At 42.0% G+C, this 27,063-nt stretch overlaps 1 protein-coding gene and 3 long non-coding RNA genes across 4 annotated transcripts in view; 3 read left to right on the top strand and 1 right to left on the bottom strand.

Annotated features, from left to right (window-relative positions):
• Positions 1 to 2,281: 2,281 nt before the first annotated feature.
• LOC135101411 (uncharacterized) overlaps positions 2,282 to 27,063 on the bottom strand; it is a 65,628-nt gene continuing 40,846 nt past the window's right edge. Inside the window, exon 6 of the mRNA XM_064005343.1 lies at positions 2,282 to 2,668. The gene's annotated coding sequence lies outside the window, so the exon portion shown is untranslated. The remainder of the gene's footprint in view (positions 2,669 to 27,063) is intronic.
• LOC135101409 (uncharacterized) lies at positions 10,890 to 15,723 on the top strand. The gene is made up of 4 exons (XR_010269262.1): positions 10,890 to 11,056; positions 11,680 to 11,737; positions 11,924 to 12,080; positions 12,264 to 15,723. It is a non-coding gene; the product is annotated as an uncharacterized LOC135101409 (long non-coding RNA).
• LOC135101408 (uncharacterized) lies at positions 18,154 to 19,354 on the top strand. The gene is made up of 4 exons (XR_010269261.1): positions 18,154 to 18,332; positions 18,558 to 18,595; positions 18,724 to 18,874; positions 19,075 to 19,354. It is a non-coding gene; the product is annotated as an uncharacterized LOC135101408 (long non-coding RNA).
• On the top strand, positions 23,481 to 24,665 carry LOC135101407 (uncharacterized). The gene is made up of 4 exons (XR_010269260.1): positions 23,481 to 23,663; positions 23,866 to 23,903; positions 24,032 to 24,182; positions 24,383 to 24,665. It is a non-coding gene; the product is annotated as an uncharacterized LOC135101407 (long non-coding RNA).

Below are 27,063 nucleotides of genomic sequence, written 5' to 3'. Positions count from 1 at the left end.
GAATAATCTGTCACCCTTAGATACAATGACTATCTAGTAATCTTAAATCATGTGACCAGAACTGTGACTCACAATGAAGCTGCAGCCTGAATCGTGCAGAATATAATTTTTATTTATAAGTTCACACGTTATTCATTCCTCTACCAGGTTCGACAGGTTGGCTATTCACGAGCCACAGCGTCGTTTCTGGCAAGGATCGGGAGGAGTTCTCGGCAGCGTCTCTGATTGTGAAGAGAAGCCTCTCCCGTGCACCCTTCAGCCATAATGTTCAGCGTATTGCGGTGGAACTACAGAGATGCCCAAAAAAAGATCCACAATTGTTACTTACTAAAACACACAGGTCGGCCGTTACTAAGTCTTGTCTATAGGAGGCGAAAAGCATCGGGAAAATCCTTTGTGGTGCGATTCAGGGTAGAAGTCAATGCATTGCTACTAAGCTACTAACTACCCGTGTCCATTAATGTTCTATTCCCGACATAGCCGTGCCGCACCGTGACACGTTTCCCAGAGTATCAAGGCCAGCACAGTATTCAGTCAGATCTCGCGTTGGGGACGCTTGCCTGTACGCTGTGCTGGCTACATGTTAAGGTGGTGACAGTCCCCGCGGGTAGGGAGGAGCGATTCTCACCCTGTTGGTCCCTTGTTGCTGCGAGGTTGAAGCCTGAAAGCGCACAAACTCAGCTAGTCATGTTGTTTTGGAAGGAAAGGGTCAGAGGGTCTCCTCTTAGCCACCAAGACGTGTGGTTAGCCACACAGGACTTGTCGCGTCATTGTCTAGGCTCATGTTTAATCAACACTTGATGACGTGACGACCCAGACACACCGTGCATGGAAGGTGATGACGAGGCGCACTGCTCAGCTGTAGAAGGAGAGGACGACAACAACAACAACAACAACAAAAACAACAACAACAACAGCACACCACCACCACCAACAACAACAATAATAACAACAAAAACATCATCATCATCAGCAGCAGCAGCAGCAGCAGCAGCAGCAGCAGCAGCAGCAGCAGCAGCAGCAGCAACAACAACATAACAGTAATAATAATAATAATAATAATAATAATAATAATAATAATAATAATAATGATAATAATAATAATAATAATAATAGTAATTATTATTATTATTATTATTATTATTATTATCATTATTATTATTATCATTATTATTATTATTATTATTATTATTATTATTATTATTATTGTTATCATTATTATCATGTATCACTGTATCAAATGCATTTGTCTCCCCCCTGTCTCAGATAGGAATCGCTGCTCACCACTTGTACCAGTAAAGTCATTGCCATTTGTACTAGTAACTCTATACACCGCTTGCTCACTGATGCCTTGATAGAAACTTACTGGTTGTTACTGGATGGTGTCTTGAGATGATGGTAGCAGGAACAGATGTGGTGGTTCGTTGATTCTCCGATGATCTTGATATATAGTAGGTGGCGTGGAATAAGTGGTTAATTTATGTGCAAGTAAAGGAATCATACAAACTCGTATCACCTTTCTTCTTTTAATGATGATTGACGTCGAGATAAAAGTACACGTATGATCTTGAGAGACTGATATAACAGACGAAACTTGATGCTTTCGACTCTCTTTGATGACTGACGTGAATGCTCTCTCTCTCTCTCTCTCTCTCTCTCTCTCTCTCTCTCTCTCTCTCTCTCTCTCTCTCTCTCTCTCTCAACTCTCTCCTCTGATGACTGACTCAAGCTATATACGCAGCTCTGTTTGTGTAAAACTTTCCGTATCAGGATCGGAAGGAACTGACCAAGAGTGGAAATGAAAATTAGACCAATCATACCCCGGAACGGGAGAATTTGAGCCAATCACAAAGTGATCTAATTTGACCAGTGACCTGCGAGGAAGGCAAGACAGCTATTTTCCCTAAGGACACTGGCGAATGTGAGAAAGGTGTGATATTACCTTGAGAGTGAGAATGAAGGAAGGAAAGATATAAAAATAGGACAGAACAACACGTGGAGAGACAGCTAACATTGAAATGTATATATCTACAATAATGATAATAATAATAATAATAGTAATACGACTGATACAATTATTATTATTATTATTATTATTATTATTATTATTATTATTATTATTATTATTATTATTATTATTATTGTTATTATTATTATTATTATCATTATTATCATTATTATTATTATATCAGAATAATATGATTATATTAATATTATATTATCATAATAATATAATAATAAGAATAAGCAAGCCACATGATTATCATTGGAACACCTAATGGCATCGTCATTTCCCAGGGCGGGCTGGAGGCCACACATCCCGTATTTTAAGGCTGGTGGGCCGCAGCCAAGCCTGGCCATCCCTTACCAAAACTACGTAAGTACATCCACTACCGTATGTAAAACTCCACACGTAAGTATATTCACCCAAGTATTCTTCTGGTGGACAAGAAAACAAGTTACTTTCGGCGCAAAAAAAAAAAAAAAAAAAAGAGCGAGGCAGGGTGGTGACGCGAGCAGGAAGCAAGGCCATGGGCAGGCGAGGCCCCATGCCCGGAGCGGTGGTCTTACCGGCGCGTCACGGCGTCCTCACGGCAGCGGCGGCGGATCCTCGCTAGCAGGACCGGTTTGGTACACCACGTTCGGCAGGTATCGTTTATGGTTTCACCTGGACGGAGAATCAGATAATGAGTAGGAGTCAGATTGCATGAACACAATTTAGTTACTGGTGGCAAGGGGAATGCTGCAGTGCCGTTCATCGCCAATAAAAAGAATGTGTATCAGTAACATTTGCACCGTTTTTTTTTTCGTCCTCCGCTGCAGCGACCTGTCCAGCCGCGAGCTCGCTCCCTAAAAGGACCTTCTCAAAAAGGACCGCTAAGGGTAAAAGGAAAAAACAGGTTAGTGAATTTTATGAGATCGAATTTCGGCCCACAATGAGCAACGCATTCCACACACGCTTTATCAGGCGAGGGAGGAGCCACCGATACCACCGCCACTACAGTCACCACCACCACCACCAGCTGGCGTCAAGTTGATTTATATAGTTCATTTTTTGCCATTCTCGTACAGGCGGCGACCTCCCTTTGCTGCTCACCACAAAATAACTTTTAGCAACATTTTCTAAATTCTCCAAACATTGAAGTGGTGCATCCTTTACACCCTCGACACATCATCTATCCCAGCGTGGATGAAAATCATTATACAGATGAACAAAATATAAAAAGGGAAAACAAAAAAGACACCAGTAATCACTTAACATTAATGGAAGGTAAACCACTTCCACTATTTGCACCGCGGACCCTCGGCCTTGTCTGCATCTATCAGCAGTTCGCGGCCGCCTCACGCACAAAAACAAACACAATTCAAACCTTACTATCCACCATTTCTACAGGAAAAATAAAAGCAGAGGGTAAGTCAATCCGTGCAACCTTCAGCTCCCTGAGACTATGAACTGCTCTATGAGAAATGAGTCGGAAGATTAACTTAATCGGGTATTAGATCTTAGATGCTGTCTAACTGTGCTGTCTCTACATCACCTCAAGTCTCGGAAGCAGGACACACAATGCAAGGAAAGGTTAATGAGCTATGGGATCTGTGATAGTGCTTAACTGTACGTAGTGTCTGTACCACCGCGGCTCTGAGCGGTAGAAAAGACACAGGGATGGCCAGGCGCCGCCACACCCTCGCATAAAAACACGTGTTGAGGTCAACTTTTTTTCCAGCTTCCTTAAGCCCCATTAATTTCTTTACATCACAACCACGCCACCAGTGCTATTTCTTTTAGCAGGTCTTTTTTCTTCTTTAAGGTTACAGTTTTCCTTATTATTAAGTCCGCGATACTGCAGCCTGGTGTGTGTGTGTGTGTGTGTGTGTGTGTGTGTGTGTGTGTGTGTGTGTGTGTGTGTGTGTGTGTGTGTGTGTGTGTGTGTGTGTGTGTGTGTGTGTGTGTGTGTGTGTGTGTGTGTGTGTGTGTGTGTGTGTGTGTGTGTGTGTGTGTGTGTGTGTGTGTGTGTATGTGTGTGTGTGTGTGTGTGTGTGTGTGTGTGTGTGTGTGTGTGTGTGTGTGTGTGTGTGTGTGTGTGTGTGTGTGTGTGTGTGTGTGTGTGTGTGTGTGAGTGAGTGTGTGTAATTGCACAATCTCCACCCACAGGTGTAACATCTTCCAGGAAGGCAGTCTGGTCCGCCGCCTGCATACTGTTTACTGAAGACAGAATTTATTTGCTGATACGTGATCACTTTTCGGGTGGCTGCAGCGCACCGTGGCTGCCAGCACGTACATGAGGGCAGCACAGTGACAGGCTGGTGGATCTGACTTGTGGTGTGCAGCATGCGGAACGCTTGTGCAAAGCGGGCAGGTCTCAACACAAAAAAGGATACGAGTACAAACACACCTAAGGCCTTGCATATCGGATAAGCATGATGTGGCCATGCTCAGGTGTCACCTTCAAGGAAGATGTATGTTTGAGATATTTAACACTGGTTCAAAATTAGTAACATCCTGTAGGGCAGAATCTGAAAACACGGTGCTGCGTCGAAGAAAGCGTTGGGAAGAATGTATATTGCAATGTTGTGCGTCATACGAGGTGAGGGAGTTAAGTCAATATGCAGCCTTAGATCATGTGTGAAAACACGTGACCTTGAGGCCTGGCAGACGCCCCACAACACACGTGGGTGGCCATCGTCCCACGTCATGCCGCCGAGGCTCTTTGTTCATCGCGCCACAACAGCCAAAGGTTTTCATTCGTGTGACTGACTGCTTGTTTACTTCTGTTTCGCAGGTTTATATGTCGCCATCTGTTACAATAAGCGAGTAATTATAATAATTCATTACAAACCTGGGGTGGTTGCAAAGTTTTGAAGCTGCAACAACAACGCTCAAATTCAACAGAATAATTATAATTTCGACGAAGCTAAACACGACGCATTGCAACACACCCGAGACCAAACCATTCATGGACACGGTCAGTGAAGCTTGGCTACTCACCCTCGCCCCCTCCTTGTCAAGGACGCAAGCACATCCGTCTACCCAGCCTGATCTTGCAAAACATACGCACATTACTACGTAAACAACTTTGCTTTGGTCTGTCCTTTTCTAAAAAAAATCTAAATTGAAAATTTTCAAATCTTATCTTTTACTAAAACAAATTCCATGGAGTTGGGTGTTCTGTGGTGTCTCCGCCAGTACTTTTCCTCTTCCCAGCTGCATACTTTATACAGGGGGTCTTGTCTACCATTGTTATGGAGTATTATCTTCATATATGGGCTGGTTTGTTCAACTCATAACCCCTCTGAGCACAGCAGAGTCAAAAGTTTTTCGTCTCATTGACTCCTCTCCTTATCTCACTGCCGCAACGTTGCCTCCCTCCCTCCCTCCCCGAGATCTTGTTGTACAAAACTTTCTACTTACACCCATTACTCTGTCCACCACACTTACGCGAGAATTGACCAGAATCGTCTCTCTTTCATCCCCTTTACTGGCAAACTTTAGGATCTCTCTCTCTCTCTCTCTCTCTCTCTCTCTCTCTCTCTCTCTCTCTCTCTCTCTCTCTCTCTCTGTTGTGCCCTTTGAGTGGAATCTTTAACACGTAAACAAACACACACACACACACACACACACACACACACACACACACACACACACACACACACACACACACACACACACACACACACCTGCTGCTCATCTTCCAGCCGTGTATTCAGCGCGCCAAAAGATAAACAAACTCGAGTAATTATTCTTCCGGACATGCGTTGGTGTATATGCGGTGAGCTATACAATTAGGCGAGCAGATGATGGTGTAAGTGTACGAGGGTTTGAGGGAGCGGCTCCGCGTGATGCTCCTGAGACCGGATATTCCCATCCCTTCTCATAGTTCCCAGAGCTGCAAATCCACCGCAGGGCTTCTCGTGACTTGCCCTTGAATCTTCTGTTACCTCCCCTCTCCTCCTCTCTTTCGTCTCCTCATCTTCTCTCTCTCTCTCTCTCTCTCTCTCTCTCTCTCTCTCTCATCTCTCTCTCTCTCTCTCTCTCTCTCTTCTCCTTGAGTCTATGTTGTATTATCTTCGCAATCCTCCTCTCTTTCGTCTTCGCATCCTCTCTCTCTCTCTCTTTCTCTCTCTCTCTCTCTCTCTCTCTCTCTCTCTCTCTCTCTCTCTCTCTCTCTCTCTCTCTCTCTCTCTCTCTCTCTCTCTTCCCCTTGAGCCTCACTCCCTTATTTCATTACCTCCCCTATCCTTCCCCTCTTCCGTCTCCCCATCTTTTTTTTTTCTCTCTCATCCTCGTCACATCTTTCTCCGTGTCTTGCAGTACCTTTTGTATAGTCATAGGAACATAAAGGTTTGAGGGAAGCTGAAAGAAATTTCTTGTTTCACACTTGGTTGTTTCTGTGTTAAGTATACATATGTTCATGTGTCCACCTGTCATCTCTGTTCATAAGGTTATCTGGTCTTCTTTCAGTACTCCCTCCTGGCGATTACTGAGTACATTCCTTTCACCTGCCACTCTATATGAAAACTAATATCTTCTCATTTCCTTTTTCTACGTCTAATTATGCCCAGCTGAAATGTGTGTGTTTTTTTTTTACCTTCTGTCCTGATTGCTAACTCCAAGGGCATTGTTGTATCCTTAATGACATTGAAATACCTCTCTCAGGTCGTCTCTTACAGTGTGATTTTAAAACTTACTGTTTACACTCTGCACGTGATTTCCAACAGAGATAAACGATGCATAAAGTATGAAAAGAAAAATTAAATAATTACTTACTTCATATTTAACTCTAACCAATTGACTAAACCTAAGCTAAGCTAACATAACTTAACCTAAACTAACTCAAACTAAACAAACCCAACCCACCCTAACAACCTACTCAAACCTAACCCAACCAAACCCAATTTAACCAGTTGCAACCGAATTTAAATAAAAGTTCAAATTATTTCACCCACGATAACGATAAAAGAAAGACGCACACGTTCATGACAGCAGACCAGTCACAATATACACATCTAGGCTCGTATTCTGAAACGCTCTGCTCTCGCACCACGACTATTTTCAAAGGCCACATAGATGATTAGCAAGGTTTTCAAGACCGTTTTCCCTCTTAATAACGAAGAAATCTTGTTAATCTGTCACTAGAACCGCAAAAACAGCCTTGAAAGTCAGTTTAACCTCGACTAAAGCCTATTGAAAGTAGCCGAGGTGCGGACGGAAGTGTTTCAGAATGTGGTTCCTAATCTTCGTCACCTGATCTCTAAGAAGATGCGCTGTAATGGAAAAGTCCTGCCTTGTCCCTCGGCGTAGCGTGGCGTGGCCCACATTCCTGGCCAGCGCTGGGAGGGAATGACAAGTAGAAGGACATATTTGCATACTAACCACAACACACTTTCAAGCTTCTTACGCAGCAGGTTCTCTCTCTCTCTCTCTCTCTCTCTCTCTCTCTCTCTCTCTCTCTCTCTCTCTCTCTCTCTCTCTCTCTCTCTCCTGTAATGCAAGATGACTAACCGCACCATGCAGGGACTAAAACCTCAAATATTCTAGCGTCTTGTTCCCATTTCTTTCAACAGGTTCTAGGGGAGGTTGAGTTTCTCATGCAGAGTATTTTATTTATTTTTTATTTATTTATTTTTTTTTTTTTTCATGATTCTGTGTAGTGATTGTTTAATGACTGTGTGATCAGTGAAAGAGAAAACGTAATGAAAACGTGGTTAATCATTCCAGTGGCCTTTGAAAATAATCCCGTGTGTGTGAGATCATGAGTGATGTGACGCATGAACACACACACACACACACACACACACACACACACACTGAACCACACGAAAGCAAGGCACCACTACCATCACCACCACCACCGCCGCCACCACCCTTACACACTTATATTCAACTCAGCAGTCTGTATCTCTACTCTTCCTATCATCATTCAGCCCGGCACGTGGGTGTGACGGTAGTGCTGCACGCCGGTGTTGTGGTGGCGGCGGGTGAGGATAATCGTAGTCATCAGGATACAGGAGGAACTAGGGGGAAGTGCGATGTTGTTTTTGTGGTTCAGAGAGAGAGAGAGAGAGAGAGAGAGAGAGAGAGAGAGAGAGAGAGAGAGAGAGAGAGAGAAGACGTGAACAAAACGACATACTTAAGGTTCAGTACCTGCGTATGTAGCATAAGAGAGGGTGGAAGAATGCAAGTGAGATTTTCTCTACGAGCTGCTCCTTAGTACACAGATCCTTTACAAGACTAACTCATATTACACCTTGAAACTCGCTGTCCTCTCATTCGAGCTATCCTCATAGACCACAGAAATGATAAGTGGAGTTCATCATGAGCCTCTCTCTCTCTCTCTCTCTCTCTCTCTCTCTCTCTCTCTCTCTCTCTCTCTCTCTCTCTCTCTCTCTCTCTCTCTCACACACACACACACACACACACACACACGTATATATTAATGATGTAGAATCTCTGTTAAACTATTAATAGATCATAAATACAAAGTTAAAAATCCTAGTGACTTCAAACAGAGCCTGGTAAATGTAGGAAAAATGCCGGAGTGTTCGAGAGCGTGCTCCTCAGCATGCGAGGTTGTAGTGAGCGTAAGAGTGAACCGTGCCCCGTTTCAGCAAGTCTTTTGTAGTAATTTCGCCAGCTGAGAACACGCGAACATGATTAACATTCCCACTAACTGATGTTCTCACTCGCAGATCGGTCTCGTATCCCCAGTCTTGCTTTAAAACGTGCGGTGAATGCACGTTGTATTTCTACCCAAGTCATCCGAGTAAAAATTATGTGCCATATTCCAATTAATTTCTTTCTGTATGAATCAGATTCAGGAATCTACATCCATAGCATAGTTATAATATTCTCTATCTTCTGTATGAATCTTATACACTAAACAATAATATCGCGTTAAATAGTGGTTCTGGTGTCAACACAGTGAATCTACCGCATGTATCAAAACAAGACGAGAATACATAGACAAATCATCAAGTAAAAGCATCAGACAGTGGCAGTGTTTTCATATTCATGTGTCCTCCGGTGACAAAATTGCTGTGACAGAATAGGTGACACAGAGTATGGTGTGTGTACGTGAGCTGCATGGTCTTTGTGTTCAGTGACGGGAGTTCCCTGCCAATTCATAATTGTTGTATTCACTTTCCTAGGTTAATCCCATCCTAGTGAATCATGCTGGCCACCTACAATGATGCTCCCACTGATGTATGCCACGGGAGACTCAGCAGGAAGAGTGGGGAAGCTGACACTTATGGACTGTGGGGTGTGTTAGCAGAGACTGTAAACTCCTTATCGCACACCACTTTCTTACAAATGTTATTAATGTTCGTCGTCGTCGTCTCATTAGTAGTAGTAGTAGTAGTAGTAGTAGTAGTAGTAGTAGTAGTAGTAGTAGTAGTAGTAGTAGTAGTTGTTGTTGTTGTTGTAGTTGTTGTTGCTGTTGTTGTTGTTGTTGTTGTTGTTGTTGTTGTTGTTGTTGTTGTTGTTGTTGTTGTTGTTGTTGTTGTTGTTGCTGCTGCTGCTGCTGCTGCTGCTGCTGCTGCTGCTGCTGCTATACATAAGAACATAAGAAAGTAAAGAAGTTGCAAAAAGCCATCAGACCTACATGTGGCAGCTTCCATGTATAAAACTTACCTACCTATTTCCATCTATTGATTACATCGATAAATTTGTCTAATCTTCTTTTAAAACTCCTTAATAACTCAACACTAACAACCTGACTACCAAGTCCATTCCATTCATCTACTACTGTATTTGAAAACCAGTTTCTTCCTATCTCCCTCTTTAACCTAGATTTTTCAAGGTTGAACCCATTATATCTTGTTCTATCCTCATTACTGATCCTGAGAACGTTTAAATCACCCTTGTTATCCAGTGGTTTCCAACCTGTGGGGCGCGCCCCCCTAAGGGGGCACGAAGGGCTGCCAGGGGGCGGCGTAAGCACTTCATAAAGTAGAAAAATTACTTAGTAGATGATTATATATCAACATTATTGATTTTGATGGAATACATAATTGGTTAAGACGTAAAGGTAAGCCTATACATTCAGTCATACATACATAATTATGTATTGTATATTTTTTTATCTCTGACTTGTGCCGACTATGACAGTAAATAGCAGCATTTAAACCAGAGTGGAGGGGGCGCAGGGAACTTGTCATTTAATGAAGGGGAGCGAGAATTCGAAAAGGTTGGAAACCACTGCAAAACTATACCATATGAAGACTTTAATCATGTCCCTTCTTAACCTACGCCTCTCTAAGGAACGTATATTTAAAAGCTTCAGTCTCGTTTCATAAGGTATATCCCTCATCCCCTGTATCCTTTTAGTCATTCTCCTTTGTACTGTTTTTAATAGACCTATATCATTCCTGTAATATGGGGACCAGAACTGCACGGTATAGTCTAGATGAGGTAGTAGTAGTAGTAGTAGTAGTAGTAGTAGTAGTAGTAGTAGTAGTAGTAGTAGTAGTAGTAGTAGTAGTAGTAGTAGTAGTAACAGCAGCAGCAGCAGCAGCAGCAGTAGTCACGTGTGGTCGCCAAGTAACACGGCCAAACCCACGAGACAGGTTGAACAGCATAATAAGGCTCTGCCATACCCAGCCTCGCCTGGCTGTCCCCTCACTCCCTAACGCGCAGCGCAGACCGTGACGGGACCTTTGCTTTCCCATATTCTTCCCTTCTCTTTACAAATGCTAATGAAATATACTACATTTTCATTTACGAGCATATAAGTAGTCAATTTGATTTTTCTAAACCCTTTCAAACAAAAGATTCCATGCTTTCAAATACCACGTATATTTTTCTAATGTATAGATAGGGTGGTCAGCCTTTTTTAAAATGTCATAATGCCTCGCTTGATATTAGTAAGTATTAGTTAATATGTCCTATAATCCCTGCCTGGTATCTCTGTCCTTTCTGATTTCGGTTATATAATGTGGGCCACACTACGCAGACTCAGTGACATCTCCAGCCTTCATGGGACAAGGAGCAGCAGCGCAACCACCACCACCACCCGTCACACACGTGTTGCCGGACACAACGCACACACTTCCAGAGGTACCATATTGACACGTAACTAAGCCATGCAAAGTAGTGTTTGGCATAAGGTGAAGTACTTCTGACTAACTGAGGATAACCCATACATAAGGAAAGAGCGAAGGCTGGTATAGGTGATATAGGGGATATAACAAGGGTGACTTAAACAAAATTCTCAGGATCAATAAATCACAATATAACATGAAATAATGGGTTCAAGCTTGAAAAGGATTTTAAAAAAGAGACAGTAAGAAATTGGTTTTCAAATAAAGTAGAAGTTGAATAGAATGAACTCAGTGATCAGCTTTTTAGCGCTGAGTAATTAGGAAATTTTAAAAGAAAATTAGACAACTCTATGGATGGGGATGATAGGTGGAAATATGCAGGTGTATTTCATACAGAGACTGCCACTTGTAGAACTGATGGTTTCTTCCAGCTTCCTTTATTTTCATATGTTCTTATGTAGGTTTACTGAATGTAGCAGTTTAACGTGAATCACGTATCAAATATTAATGATTAAAGAAATATTTCACTACGCCTTAAAGGGAATACAGTACAACCATAACCTTTCAAGCACACACGGTACTGTGACACATTTATTGAACACTAATTATTTATCATGACAATCCTTGTTCCTCTTACAGAAAGAAAAGACTGCTGCCCCCACACGCTTCACAATACTTCACAATGAACTTGAAACTGGTTAGTACAGTACTTTTAATTCCAGGACTTCATTGTTAAAATCAAATTTATGTCACAAAATTAATACATCATTAGTGTTTTATAGCTCTGGGAGGTTGTGGCCAAGTGGCAACAACACTAAGCAGCGCATCACTGCTTGGAGAATAAGGCAGCAAGCATTAATGACTGGCATTATGCTTGATTCAGGTAATTCTGGTGATGCTAGCGATGCTGAGCGTGGCTCATGGTATGCCGCAGTTCTTCAACAAAAGGAGAACTTTTCCCGGCCAGAGACTGCGAGGCGCCACCAATTACGGCACTCACTCTTTCAGTGAGAGAGGTTACGTCGGCAGGCCCTTCGCTAGTAAGTGTCTGTATTTCCGAGGCAAATTCTCCTCGGTGCATTTAAATGCGTCAGTGCAGACAAAACTTATTCATAGAGGAAAAAAATGACAAAATCGACAAAACTGACCGTCTTCTTCGTTCCGTTGATAGGATCCTGAGATCCGTGGCAGCTTGTCACTCACAAGTATCGCTTGTCTTCCAGGACTTCGCAGACAGGACCATAATTAAGCACGCGCCCCACAGGTCCTGCAAGGCTTCGTCACGCTCAGTGCAGCGTATCTTCCTTCATGTGGACATAAGAATATATGAACATAAGGACAAGTAGAAATAAAGAGACTGCAAAAGGCCAGTTGATAAACACAATGCAAATGCTGAACACTTAAAACTTAACATCTGCCATCTTCCTTCTTATTTTCACCCAATTTCTTACAACTACCTAATGCCTGGCCATCTACTGAGTTCTTACTGATTGTTACACTCATCCGCAACTTGTCCATGAACCAATTTTTACGGGTCTCTTTTTAAATATAAATTTGTTTAGTTTCGTACGAGTTCTGACTTGTTACCCTCCCAAAAAACCTGATTTACATCTCCTTTGTTCAGCCTTTTAGCCCATTCAAACCCTTCAATCCTATCACCACGCAGTCTGCTCCTTTCCAGAGACAGCAGCTTAATTCAGGTATCTTAACGTATTCCGTAAGACATGTACTCTCTACACCAGCGTCTTTCAGCCTGGTGTGCGGGAGACCACAGCTGGTATTGATGCGTGTATGGACATTCTAGATGGCGGCGGGAGAAGCACTCTTCAGATGATGGGCAAAACACCATGACAGTTAAGCCTCTTTTCCAAGACGGCTAATTGATACATTACTAGTAATAGCGTTGATGTGTTGTGGACAGACGGAAAATACCAATCAACTAGCAATCAACTTAAGCCTTCCATCACCAGAATCTCATTCACTTTATATTTCTGCCCGGAACCATGCCAAGTCTGTTCTCCAACTAGCCAAAAACTCCTTCATTAACAAAAAATGTCAAAACCTTTCAAGATCTAACTCCCCTCGTGACTTCTGGCATCTAGCCAAAAATATCTCCAATAACTTTGCTTCTTCTTCTTTCCCTCCTCTATTTCAACCAGATGGCACCACTGCTATCACATCTATTTCTAAAGCTGAACTCCTCGCTCAAACCTTCGCTAAAAACTCTACCTTGGACGATTCTAAGCTTGTTTCTCCTTCTCCTCCACCCTCTGACTACTTCATGCCACCTATTAAAATTCTTCGCAATGATGTTTTCCATGCCCTCGTTGGCCTAAACCCTCGGAAGGCTTATGGACCTGATGGGGTCCCTCCTATTGTTCTCCGAAACTGTGCCTCCATGCTTGCACCTTGCCTAGTCAAACTCTTTCAGCTCTGTCTGTCAACATCTACCTTTCCTTCTTGCTGGAAATTTGCCTACATTCAACCTGTTCCTAAAAAGGGTGACCGTTCTAATCCCTCAAACTACCGTCCTATTGCTTTAATTTCCTGCCTATCTAAAGTTTTTGAATCTATCCTCAACAGGAAGATTCTTAAACAGCTATCACTTCACAACCTTCTATCTGATCGCCAGTATATGGGTTCCGTCAAGGCCGCTCTAATGGTGATCTGGCTTTCCTTACTTTTAGAGATTTTCCTCTTTTAGAGATTTTGGTGAAACTTTTGCTGTTGCCTTGGACATATCAAAAGCTTTCGATAGAGTCTGGCACGAAGCTTTGATTTCCGAACTACCCTCCTACGGCTTCTATGCTTCTCTCTGTAACTTCATCTCAAGTTTCCTTTCTGACCGTTCTATTGCTGCTGTGGTAGACGGTCACTGTTCTTCTCCTAAATCTATTAACAGTGGTGTTCCTCAGGGTTCTGCCCTGTCACCCACTCTCTTCTTATTATTCATTAATGATCTTCTAAACCAAACTTCTTGTCCTATCCACTCCTACGCTGATGATACCACCCTGCACTTTTCCACGTCTTTTCATAGACCTCCAACCCTTCATGAGGTAAACATTTCACGCAGGGAAGCCACAGAACACTTGACTTCTGATCTTTCTAAAATTTCTGATTGGGGCAGAGCAAACTTGGTATTGTTCAATGCCTCAAAAACTCAATTCCTCCATCTATCAACTCGACACAACCTTCCAGACAACTATCCCCTCTTCTTCAATGACACTCAACTGTCCCTCTCTTCTACACTGAACATCCTTGGTCTGTCCTTTACTTATAATCTGAACTGGAAACTTCACATCTCATCTCTAGCTAAAACAGCCTCTATGAAGTTAGGCGTTCTGAGATGTCTCCGCCAGTTTTTCTCACCCCCCCCAGCTGCTAACTCTGTACAAGGGCCTTATACTCCATGTATGGAGTATGCTTCACATGTTTGGGGGGTTCCACTCATACTGCTCTTCTAGACAGGGTGGAATCAAAAGCTTTTCGTCTCATCAATTCCTCTCCTCTAACTGACTGTCTTCAGCATCTCTCTCACCGCCGCAATGTTGCATCTCTAGCTGTCTTCTACCGCTATTTTCATGCTAACTGCTCTTCTGATCTTGCTAACTGCATGCTTCCCCTCCTCCCGCGGCCTCGCTGCACAAGACTTTCTTCTTTCTCTCACCCCTATTCTGTCCACCTCTCTAACGCAAGAGTTAACCAGTATTCTCAATCATTCATCCCTTTTTCTGGTAAACTCTGGAACTCCCTGCCTGCTTCTGTATTTTCACCTTCCTATGACTTGAATTCCTTCAAGAGGGAGGTTTCAAGACACTTATTCATCAATTTTTGACCACTGCTTTGACCCTTTTATGGGACTGGCATTTCATTGGGCATATTTTTTATTGAATTTTTGTTGCCCTTGGCCAGTGTCCTTCCTACATAAAAAAAAAAAAAACAGTTTATGCCTGCGTATCAACTGTACCCATCACAAACAGGTGAACAAGGTGTTGCCCACCTTAAGTCTGGCTATGACAGATACTGAACTGTCTTTAATTCAGTAGGAACCGGAGACGCTGACCTCGGCAAAAATTAAGGAAAGGTGCAGCTATGTAGTCTACTCGTCATCCATTCTGTCAACAGTGTGCTTCTTCCAATGCCTGCTTTGTTAGGAAAAGTTTTGCTATATAATGACAAGGATATGACCAGTGAAGGACTTAAGATGTATGCATTCGTCGTTGTAAGATAAATTACTCATTACATCTGTGTGTGTGTGTGTGTGTGTGTGTGTGTGTGTGTAGTCACGTTAGTCTTACTAACTATACTAATTATACGGAACACTTTCGTCAGAAAAGTTTCAGTGTGCAATATGTTGATTTTTCCTCAGCTGTGAAAGTAAGTTGTGCTAAGCCTTACAACACTGTACAAACAAAAACACACGTCTCTTTGTCAGAAGATTTTGTTATAAATCAACTAATCAATTACTTCATTGAGTAAATTATTCTGTGAAAAGCTGCACGATTCCCTCCTATTGAAAACGATGTTCTCGAGTTGGACTGATAAATTCCTGTGAACCCTGTGATTTGTAGAACTGTGTACACTAATACTGACTTCGGCTGCCGCATTGCCTCGACCAGGAAAACTTGATCATTAGCTTTATTTTTGTAAGTTTTCTATGCAACCAATAAATGAGAAAGGATTTCATGATTTTAATAAACCCAATTATTTTTATGAGAAAGTATAAATCTCTCTCTCTCTCTCTCTCTCTCTCTCTCTCTCTCTCTCTCTCTCTCTCTCTCTCTCTCTCTCTCTCTCTCTCTCTCTCACTATCTCCAATGAAGTGTGTGTGTGTGTGTGTGTGTGTGTGTGTGTGTGTGTGTGTGTGTGTGTGTGTGTGTGTGTGTGTGTGTGTGTGTGCTCCAGAGCACACGCACGTACATGCAGCGCAGACTCAGGTCGCTGGGGACGCCGACAGCCGAGTAAAGAGGGGAGTGTACCTCACCTTCATCCTCCCTAACTCATGTATGCCTCCCCAGCGTGGCCCTTCTCCCTCACACACACTCAACAGCTACAGCTGGAGAGTGTGCAGAAAAGGGCGCGCAGGGTCATCCTTCGCCCTGCCTACACTACCTATGATGAATAGGTACCTAGTGGATAGTCTGTCCAGACTATCCACCATGCACCGAGAGGCTCTGGAGAAGTTTGGAAGGGGACTTCTTCATCATCCACGTCTCAGACATGCTGCCGCCTGACGCGCCTCGTCCAGTCCGTGCCACCAGACACCACAACAAGATAACGCCCCTAAAGGTGCCGCGCACGGACCGGTACAGACTCATCGCGATTCCCACCATGGTGCGAGCCATCAATCAATAGTATTTCCCTTCTAGATTAGACTTAGCTTTAGGATAAATGTTAACTATTTCCACACACCCTCTTTACATTTTCAGTTTGTTAACTGCCTAAAGAATAAACCGTTTATTATTATTATTATTATTTTATTATTATAAGGTACGTTTGTGTGTGTATTTGTGCACACACGTGGCTGAGCAAATATGGAACTACAAATCTGGTCGCGAGGTGAGCTGAGAGACAAGTACTTACGTAGGTGAAAGGATAGTAGTCTCTACGAAAATGAGAAATTCTTGTAATCGATAAGAGAGACAACTGCATATGGATGATGAACGTAATGGGAAAGAAGTGCTAGGATGACGAAACTAAGGATTTACTGGTAGAGTGGCGCCCGAACATTACGAAGAAGACAAATCTAACTGACGAAGAGAAGCAGTAAGGAGGCTGACGCGATTGTAGTAACACAAGATACACCAAGAAGAGATGAAACACGAAAAAAAAAGGAAGAATATTAGAAAAGATGAAGAGGGAAGAAATACAGAAGGAAGTCAGAAAACAGAATAAATAAATGAAAGAGAAAGAATATAAACATAAAAGTTGGTACTAAAAAAAACAAAAGCCTCTCAGTACTCCGATAGATGAGAGACAAACGCAAAGGCAACGCACTGTTACGTGTGGCAATGGAGAAGCAATGTGGAAGTTCCACGTAATGTGTGTTGAGCAGCACAACGAGGCAGTTTTGTTATCAAGAGAGGATTATATCCGTCTCTCTCTCTCTCTCTCTCTCTCTCTCTCTCTCTCTCTCTCTCTCTCTCTCTCTCTCTCTCTCTCTCTCTCTCTCTCTATATATATATATATATATATATATATATATATATATATATATATATATATATATATATATATATATATATTTTTTTTTTTTTTTTTTTTTTTTTTTTTTTTTTTTTTTAGTAGTAAGAATATTTATTTGCTTTCGGCTTCGTCATTTTACATAGGTTAGGCGAGAGAACGAGATCTTGTATCCATATTTAAGAGTAACACACACACACACACACACACACACATACACAGAGAGAGAGAGAGAGAGAGAGAGAGAGAGAGAGAGAGAGAGAGAGAGAGAGAGTTATATAAGTGTTCACTCTGGAATCGCTTCACTCCGGTTTCGAATCACTGACCTAATGGAGAACTTTCTCACGTCTGAGGAAAGCGTCGCTGCAGACAGTGCACATCATCAAGTATCGCAGCAGTCACCGCAGTCACCTGTGCCCCTCTTCCTGCAGGTTTCGCAAACACTTCATGGTTTGGACAGCGGGAAATCAGTGATCAATGTATCTTAATTCTATCTTTCCTATGGTCTTCCTTTTTTATCATTGCGAGACCTGTAAAAACTGGTTCCATCGTTACAGAGAGAAAAAAAAAGTGCAGTAGAGGAATCATTTATGTCCTTTCTAGGCCACTGAACTCTTTGAGACTGTCCTTCCTAGGCCACTGAATTATTTGAGAGACTCTAGCACATAAGCAAGCATCTAAAAAGTCATAGGTGAGGACAGGTTTGTTGAGCAGTGAAATGGTTCATTACAAGCAGCATCCCTCGCCACAACCTGATGATTTAGCATACTATAACGACGCAAACACTGCTTAAAAGTATATACATTCTTCTGGTACATTCATTTGGCATAGTTACGAGGTGCTCTGACGCACATTCCATGCCTAATATTTCCTACCTCTTGTTAGTCTGCACGTACACTCAAGCACAACCACACTTATAAATGGCACCGGTTGCAAAGCGCAGGCCAGCACAATCCCAGGCACCATCGTTGCTACACCAGCGCTTGTCTCACTAACCCAGCTAGACCATCACCACTGCCACACGAGCGCCTGTCGCACCAACTTAGGCTGATCACCACTGCCACACCAGCGCCTGTCGCACCAAGCCAGTCAAACCAACACTCTTGAAGGTATGTATCTACTCCTGCCTTCACTTCGTCATTCAAGTGCAAGTGTTAAGTAAAAAATAGTCAAACATTAAAAAAAAAAAAAAAAAAGTAAAAGAGAAACTCGTAAAAAGTTTACAAGCAGCCATGTCTCACCATTTCTCTCAAACAGAAAATCCTGAAAAATAATACTCGTAACTGTCGGTGCTTAACAACAAAATCCAAATATATATCTTTCTCTTTCCGCAGCACAGAAGCACCACAACTCAACGATGAACTTCAAAATCGTAAGTGTAGCACTTATTTTTACTAATTATGCTCAAATGAATTAAGTGTAGGTGTCATAAGTGTTATAGAAAAAAACAACATCAATAACATGTGTCCACTTTTCACTAATTGCTGTTATGACATGCAGGTGCTGATCGTGGTGCTGGTGGTGATGGGGGCAATGATGGGAAGAGCGTTTCCCCGTCAAAGACAATTTCCCGGCCAGAGACTCAGAGGGGCCACCAACTACGGCCCCTACTCCTTTGGGCGTCACGGTTTCGAGAGCAAATATTTCGGCAGTAAGTACTCGGGTGTGTGACGTCAACCTGAACACAACACGTACTGCATGAAAAGTTGTATTAAATATTCAAATAAGTTATGATTTATTGAGCAGACTAACAAACCTTTCACTTCGATGCTATCAAAGACATAATGAATCTGCTGAGACAGAGAATGTCATGACAAGGAAAATTTATATTTTTTTCTCTCTCTCTTACAGGATTTCACGATAATGAGCACTCCTTACAAATTTAAAAGAAGCATCCCTTCCACACATCTTTCCCAAACAATGGTCGTTTTGCCTGAGTGTTCCTCCTGCTCCTTACTCGCGGGGATTGGTCCAGCCATGTGTACTGTGGCCTAGGCATTGGGAGGTGTGGCTGATAATATGCACAGCACTCTTAAGTCAACCATATATGTTTTGAGTGGTGCACTTGGCCTCGCAGTCCAGCTACACACAGGAGTGTCTAGGACCCTTACACTGTGTTTGCATATATATATATATATATATATATATATATATATATATATATATATATATATATATATATATATATATATATATATATATATATATATATATATATATATATATATATATATATATATATATATATTTTTTTTTTTTTTTTTTTTTTTTTTTTTTTTTCCCGAGTCATTGGTTCCCATTGTTTACTGACTAGAACTACTGTACATACGCCTCTTTCTTCCTGACTGTTGCGACATACCGAAGTGTATTGATTGTCTTCATGGAAAGATGCAATGCGTCTGTGTTATCGTGTTTATACGGATAGGGAAGCCCTATCATGTACACTCACACATGCCAAGTATTTACAGTTTCATTAAATGAGACGCTTCACTATTTTAAGTTAAAATATGTCCGGTGTGATCAGAAAATTACTTGTGATGTCCTTTATAAAATATTGTCCCTTTATCTATTTATTAGTGCAATGAAAGTCTTGTAATATATCAAATTTATCTTATAGTTTTGTACTATATTAAATATTATGAACATATCCTTGAGCTGCATGACTGTCCTGTGGCGGCGACGCTCCTGTGGTCGTGTTCCTCCAGGCTTACCACACAAACGTATGTATATTAAAATACACGTAGAGCCAAAAGTTACACATGCGCCAGCGTAGTAATGCACTGACGTATTAATGCTCTGCACTTGACTAAAAATTGCAAGGTTTTGAGTTGGAAACCCCAGCCAGGGTTCAGAGAAAATTATCTTGCTCTGGATGCTGTCCCCAGCCAGGCATAGACAACCCAGGCGCATCTGCCTCCACGACACACACAGCCCCTCCGCACTTGGCAATAGTTCAAGATAATTTATGTCACAGAATTATCATATCGTCAGTGTTTTATAGCTCTGGGGAGTTATAACCAAATGGCAACAACACTAAGCAGCGTGTCACTGATTGGAGAAAGAGGCAGCAAGCATTAATGACTGGCATTGTGTTTGATTCAGGTAATTCTGGCGATAGAAGCGATGCTGAGCGTGGCTCATGGTATGCCGCAGTTCTTCAACAAATGGAGAACTTTTCCCGGCCTGAGGCTGCGAGGCGCCACCAACAACGGCACTCACTCTTTCAGTGAGAGGTTACGTCGTCAGGCCCTTCACTAGTAAGTGTCTGTATTTTCGATGCATTTAAATGCGTCAGTGCTGACAAGACTTATTCATGAAGGAAAAAAAATGACAAAATCGACAAAACTGACCGTCTTCTTCATTCCGTTGATAGGATCCTGAGATCCGTGGCAGCTTGTCACTCACAAGCATCGCTTGTCTTCCAGGACTTCACAGATAGGACCATAATTAAGCACGTGCTCCACAGGTCCTGCAAAGCTTCGTCACGCTCAGTGCAGCGTATCTTCCTTCATGTGGACATAAGAATACATGAACATAAGGACATGTAGAAATAAGGAGACTGCAAGAGGCCAGATAATAAACACAATGCAGATACTAAGCACTTAAAACTTAACATCTGCCATCTTTCTTCTTATATTCACCCAACTTCTTACAACTACATAATGCCTGGGCATCTACTGCGTTCTTACTCATCCCCAACCTGCATATTAACAAATTTTACACATCTGAATTTGTTTAGTTTCGTACGAGTTCTGACTTGTTCCCCTCCCAAAAAACCTGATTTAAATCTCCTTTGTTCAGCCTTTTAGCCCATTCAAACCCTTCAATCCTATCACCACGCAGTCTGTTCCTTTCCAGAGACAGCAGCTTAATTCAGGTATCTTAACGTATTCCGTAAGACATGTACTCTCTACACCAGCTTCTTTCAGCCTGGTGTACGGGAGACCACAGTTGGCATTGATGCGTGTATGGACATTCTAGATGGCGGCGGGAGAAGCACTCTTCAGATGATGGGCAAAACACCATGACAGTTAAGCCTCTTTTCCAAGACGGCTGATTGATACATTACTAGTAATAGCGTTGATGTGTTGTGGACAGACGGAAAATACCAATCAACTAGCATTCCCTTTCAAACAGTTTATGCCTGCATATCAACTGTACCCATCACAAACAGGTGAACAAGGTGTTGCCCACCTTAAGTCTGGCTATGACAGATATTGAACTGTCTTTAATTCAGTAGGAACCGGAGACGCTGACCTCGGCAAAAATTAAGGAAAGGTGCAGCTATGTAGTCTACTCGTCATCCATTCTGTCAACAGTGTGCTTCTTCCAATGCCTGCTTTGTTAGGAAAAGTTTTGCTATATAATGACAAGGATATGACCAGTGAAGGACTTAAGATGTATGCATTCGTCGTTGTAAGATAAATTACTGATTACCTCTGTGTGTGTGTGTGTGTGTGTGTGTGTGTGTGTGTGTGTGTGTGTGTGTGTGTGTGTGTGTGTGTGTGTGTGTGTGTGTGTGTGTGTGTGTGTGTGTGTGTGTGTGTGTGTGTGTGTGTGTGTGTGTGTGTGTGTGTGTGTGCTCCAGAGCGCGCGCACGTACATATATGGTAGGTTTGTGTGTGTATTTGTACACACACGTGGCAGAGCAAATATGTGGAAAGTAGAAAGTTGAAAATTTTTGTAATCGATAAGGGAGACAACTGCATATGGATGTGAGCGTAATGAGAAAGAAGTGCTAGGATGACGAAACTAAGGATTAACTGGAAAGGTGGCGCTCGAACATTACGAGGAAGATACATCCGCTACCTACAGCCTGTACATGCTGCGCAGACTCAGGTCACCGGGGACGCTGACAGACGAGTTAAGGTGGTGTACCTCACCTTCATCCTCCCCAAACTCATGTATGCCTTCCCAGCGTGGTCCTCCTCCCTCACACACACTCAACAGCTACAGCTGGAGAGTGTGCAGAAAAGGGCGTGCAGGGTCATCCTTGGCCCTGCCTACACCATCTATAATGAAGCCATGACCACCCTGAGTCTGTCCAGACTATTCACCAGCACCGAGAGGCTCTGGAGAGGTTTGCAAGGGGACTGCTGCATCATCCACGTCTCAGACACATACTGCCGCCAGACGCCCCTCGCCCGGTCCGTGCCGCCAGACACCACAACAAGATAATGCCCCTACACACCGCCTACGGACCGGTACAGACTCAGCGCGATTCCTACCATGGTGCAAGCCATCAATAAATAGTATTTCGCTTCTAGATTAGACTTAGCTTTAGGATTAATGTCAAGTATTTCCCCACCCCTCTGTACATTTTCAATTTGTAAACTGGCTGAATAATTAAACCGTTTATTATTATTATCTATTATTATTACGTCTTACTGTCGAAGAGAAGAAGGAAGAAAGATGATGTGATTGGCATAACGCAGGAAACAATAAGAAGAAACAAAACGAGAAAAAAAAAGGAAAAAAATTAGACAAGAATGAAGAGGGAAGAAATGAAGAAGGAAGTCAGAAAACAGAATAAATAAATGAAAGAGGAAGAATATAAACATAAAAGTTGGTACCAAAAAAACAAAAGCCTCTCAGTACTCCAAGAGATGAGAGACAAACGCAAAGGCAACGCACTGTTACGTGTGGCAATGAAGGAGTAATGTGGAAGTTCCGCGTAATGTGTGTTGAGCAGCATAACGAGGCAGTTTTGTTATCAAGAGAGGATTATATCCGTCTCTTTCTCTCTCTCTCTCTCTCTCTCTCTCTCTCTCTCTCTCTCTCTCTCTCTCTCTCTCTCTCTCTCTCTCTCTCTCTTTATATATCTATCTATATAATATATATATATATATATATATATATATATATATATATATATATATATATATATATATATATATATATATATATATATATATATATATATATATATATATATATATACTCTTTGAGACTGTCCTTCCTAGGCCACTGAATTATTTGAGAGACTCTAGCACATAAGCAAGCATCTAAAAAGTCATAGGTGAGGACAGGTTTGTTGAGCAGTGAAATGGTTCATTACAAGCAGCATCCCTCGCCACAACCTGATGATTTAGCATACTATAACGACACAAACACCGCTTAAAAGTATATACATTCTTCGGGTACATTCCTTTTGCATAGTTACGAGGTGCTCTGACGCATATTCCCTGCCTAATATTCCCCACTTCTTGCTAGTCTGCACGTACACTCAAGCACAACCACACTTATAAACGGCACCGGTTGCAAAGCGCAGGCCAGCACAATCCCAGGCACCATCGTTGCTACACCAGCGCTTGTCTCACTAACCCAGCTAGACCATCACCACTGCCACTCCAGAGCCTGTCGCATTAACCCAGCCAGACCATCACCACTGCCACACCAGCGCCTGTCGCACCAAGCCAGTCAAACCAACACTCTTGAAGGTATGTATCTACCCCTGCAAGTGTTAAGTAAAAAATAGTCAAACATTAAAAGAAAAAAAAAAAAGTAAAAGAGAAACTCGTAAAAAGTTTACAAGCAGCCATGTCTCACCATTTCTCTCAAACAGAAAATCCTGAAAAATAATACTCGTAACTGTCGGTGCTTAACAACAAAATCCAAATATATATCTTTCTCTTTCCGCAGCACAGAAGCACCACAACTCAACGATGAACTTCAAAATCGTAAGTGTAGCACTTATTTTTACTAATTATGCTCAAATGAATTAAGTGTAGGTGTCATAAGTGTTATAGAAAACAACAACATCAATAACATGTGTCCACTTTTCACTAATTGCTGTTATGACATGCAGGTGCTGATCGTGGTGCTGGTGGTGATGGGGACAGTGATGGGAAGAGCGTTTCACCGTCAAAGACAATTTCCCGGCCAGAGACTGAGAGGGGCCACACACTACGCCTTCTACTCCTTTGGCCGTCACGGTTACGAGAGCAATTTTTTCGGCAGTAAGTACTCGGGTGTGTGACGTCAACCTGAACACAACACGTACTGCATGAAAAGTTGTATTAAATATTCAAATAAGTTATGATTTATTGAGCAGACTAACAAACCTTTCACTTCGATGCTATCAAAGACATAATGAATCTGCTGAGACAGAGAATGTCATGACAAGGAAAATTTATATTTTTTTCTCTCTCTCTTACAGGATTTCACGATAATGAGCACTCCTTACAAATTTAAAAGAAGCATCCCTTCCACACATCTTTCCCAAACAATGGTCGTTTTGCCTGAGTGTTCCTCCTGCTCCTTACTCGCGGGGATTGGTCCAGCCATGTGTACTGTGGCCTAGGCATTGGGAGGTGTGGCTGATAATATGCACAGCACTCTTAAGTCAACCATATATGTTATGAATGGTGCACTTGGCCTCGCAGTCCAGCTACACACAGGAGTGTCTAGGACTCTTACACTGTGTTTGCATATATATATATATATATATATATATATATATATATATATATATATATATATATATATATATATATATATATATATATATATATATATATATATATATATATATATATATATATATATATATATATATTTTTTTTTTTTTTTTTTTTTTTTTTTTTTTTTTTTCCCGAGTCATTGGTTCCCATTGTTTACTGACTAGAACTACTGTACACACGCCTCTTTCTTCCTGACTGTTGCGACATACCGAGGTGTATTGATTGTCTTCATGGAAAGATGCAATGCGTCTGTGTTATCGTGTTTATACGGATAGGGAAGCCCTGTCATGTACACTCACACATGCCAAGTATTTACAGTTTCATTAAATGAGACGCTTCACTATTTTAAGTTAAAATATGTCCGGTGTGATCAGAAAAGGACTTGTGATGTCCTTTATAAAATATTGTCCCTTTATCTATTTATTAGTGCAATGAAAGTCTTGTAATATATCAAATTTATCTTATAGTTTTGTACTATATTAAATATTATGAACATATCCTTGAGCTGCATGACTGTCCTGTGGCGGCGACGCTCCTGTGGTCGTGTTCCTCCAGGCTTACCACACAAACGTATGTATATTAAAATACACGTAGAGCCAAAAGTTACACATGCGCCAGCGTAGTAATGCACTGACGTATTAATGATCTGCACTTGACTAAAAATTGCAAGGTTTTGAGTTGGAAACCCCAGCCAGGGTTCAGAGAAAGATTATTATCTTGCTCTGGTTCATGTCCCCAGCCAGGCACAGACAGCCCAGGTGCATCTCCCTCCACGACACACAAAGCCCCTCCGCACTTGGCAATAGTTCAAGATAACTCACTCCTTCAGTGAGAGGGGGTTACGTCGTCAGGCCCTTCACTAGTAAGTGTCTGTATTTTCGATGCATTTAAATGCGTCAGTGCTGACAAGACTTATTCATGAAGGAAAAAAATGACAAAATCGACAAAACTGACCGTCTTCTTCATTCCGTTGATAGGATCCTGAGATCCGTGGCAGCTTGTCACTCACAAGTATCGCTTGTCTTCCAGGACTTCACAGATAGGACCATAATTAAGCACGTGCTCCACAGGTCCTGCAAGGCTTCGTCACGCTCAGTGCAGCGTATCTTCCTTCATGTGGACATAAGAATACATGAACATAAGGACATGTAGAAATAAGGAGACTGCAAGAGGCCAGATAATAAACACAATGCAGATACTAAGCACTTAAAACTTAACATCTGCCATCTTTCTTCTTATATTCACCCAACTTCTTACAACTACATAATGCCTGGGCATCTACTGCGTTCTTACTCATCCCCAACCTGCATATTAACAAATTTTACACATCTGAATTTGTTTAGTTTCGTACGAGTTCTGACTTGTTCCCCTCCCAAAAAACCTGATTTAAATCTCTTTTGTTCAGCCTTTTAGCCCATTCAAACCCTTCAATCCTATCACCACGCAGTCTGCTCCTTTCCAGAGACAACAGCTTAATTCAGGTATCTTAACGTATTCCGTAAGACATGTGCTCTCTACACCTGATAGATAGGCAGATTAGATAGGCAGGAAATTAAAGCAATAGGACGGTAGTTTGAGGGATTAGAACGGTCATCCTAAAAAGGGTGACCGTTCTAATCCCTCAAACTACCGTCCTATTGCTTTAATTTCCTGCCTATCTAAAGTTTTTGAATCTACCCTCAACAGGAAGATTCTTAAACATCTATCACTGCACAACCTTCTATCTGATCGCCAGTACGGGTTCCGTCAAGGCCGCTCTACTGGTGATTTTCTGGCTTTCCTTACTGAGTCTTGGTCATCCTCTTTTAGAGATTTTGGTGAAACTTTTGCTGTTGCCTTTGATATATCAAAAGCTTTTGAGTCTGGCACAAAGCTTTGATTTCCAAACCACCTTCCTACGGCTTCTATCCTTCTCTCTGTAACTTCATCTCAAGTTTCCTTTCTGACCGTTCTATTGCTGCTGTGGTAGACGGTCACTGTTCTTCTCCTAAATCTATTAACAGTGGTGTTCCTCAGCGTTCTGTCCTGTCATCCACTCTCTTCTTATTATTCATTAATGATCTTCTAAACCAAACTTCTTGTCCTATCTACTCCTACGCTGATGATACCTCCTTGCACTTTTCCACGTCTTTTCATAGACGTCCAACCCTTCACGAGGTAAACATTTCATGCAGGGAAGCCACAGAACGCTTGACTTCTGATCTTTCTAAAATTTCTGATTGGGGCAGAGCAAACTTGGTATTGTTCAATGCCTCAAAAACTCAATTCCTGCATCTATCAACTCGACACAACCTTCCAGACAACTATCCCCTCTTCTTCAATGACACTCAACTGTCCCCCTCTTCTACACTGAACATCCTTGGTCTGTCCTTTACTT

This window comes from Scylla paramamosain, chromosome 6 (assembly GCF_035594125.1).
Source record: "Scylla paramamosain isolate STU-SP2022 chromosome 6, ASM3559412v1, whole genome shotgun sequence".
NCBI lineage: Eukaryota > Metazoa > Arthropoda > Malacostraca > Decapoda > Portunidae > Scylla > Scylla paramamosain.
Note: the sequence above shows the minus strand (reverse complement) of the source record. Positions and strands in the feature narration are given on the sequence as shown.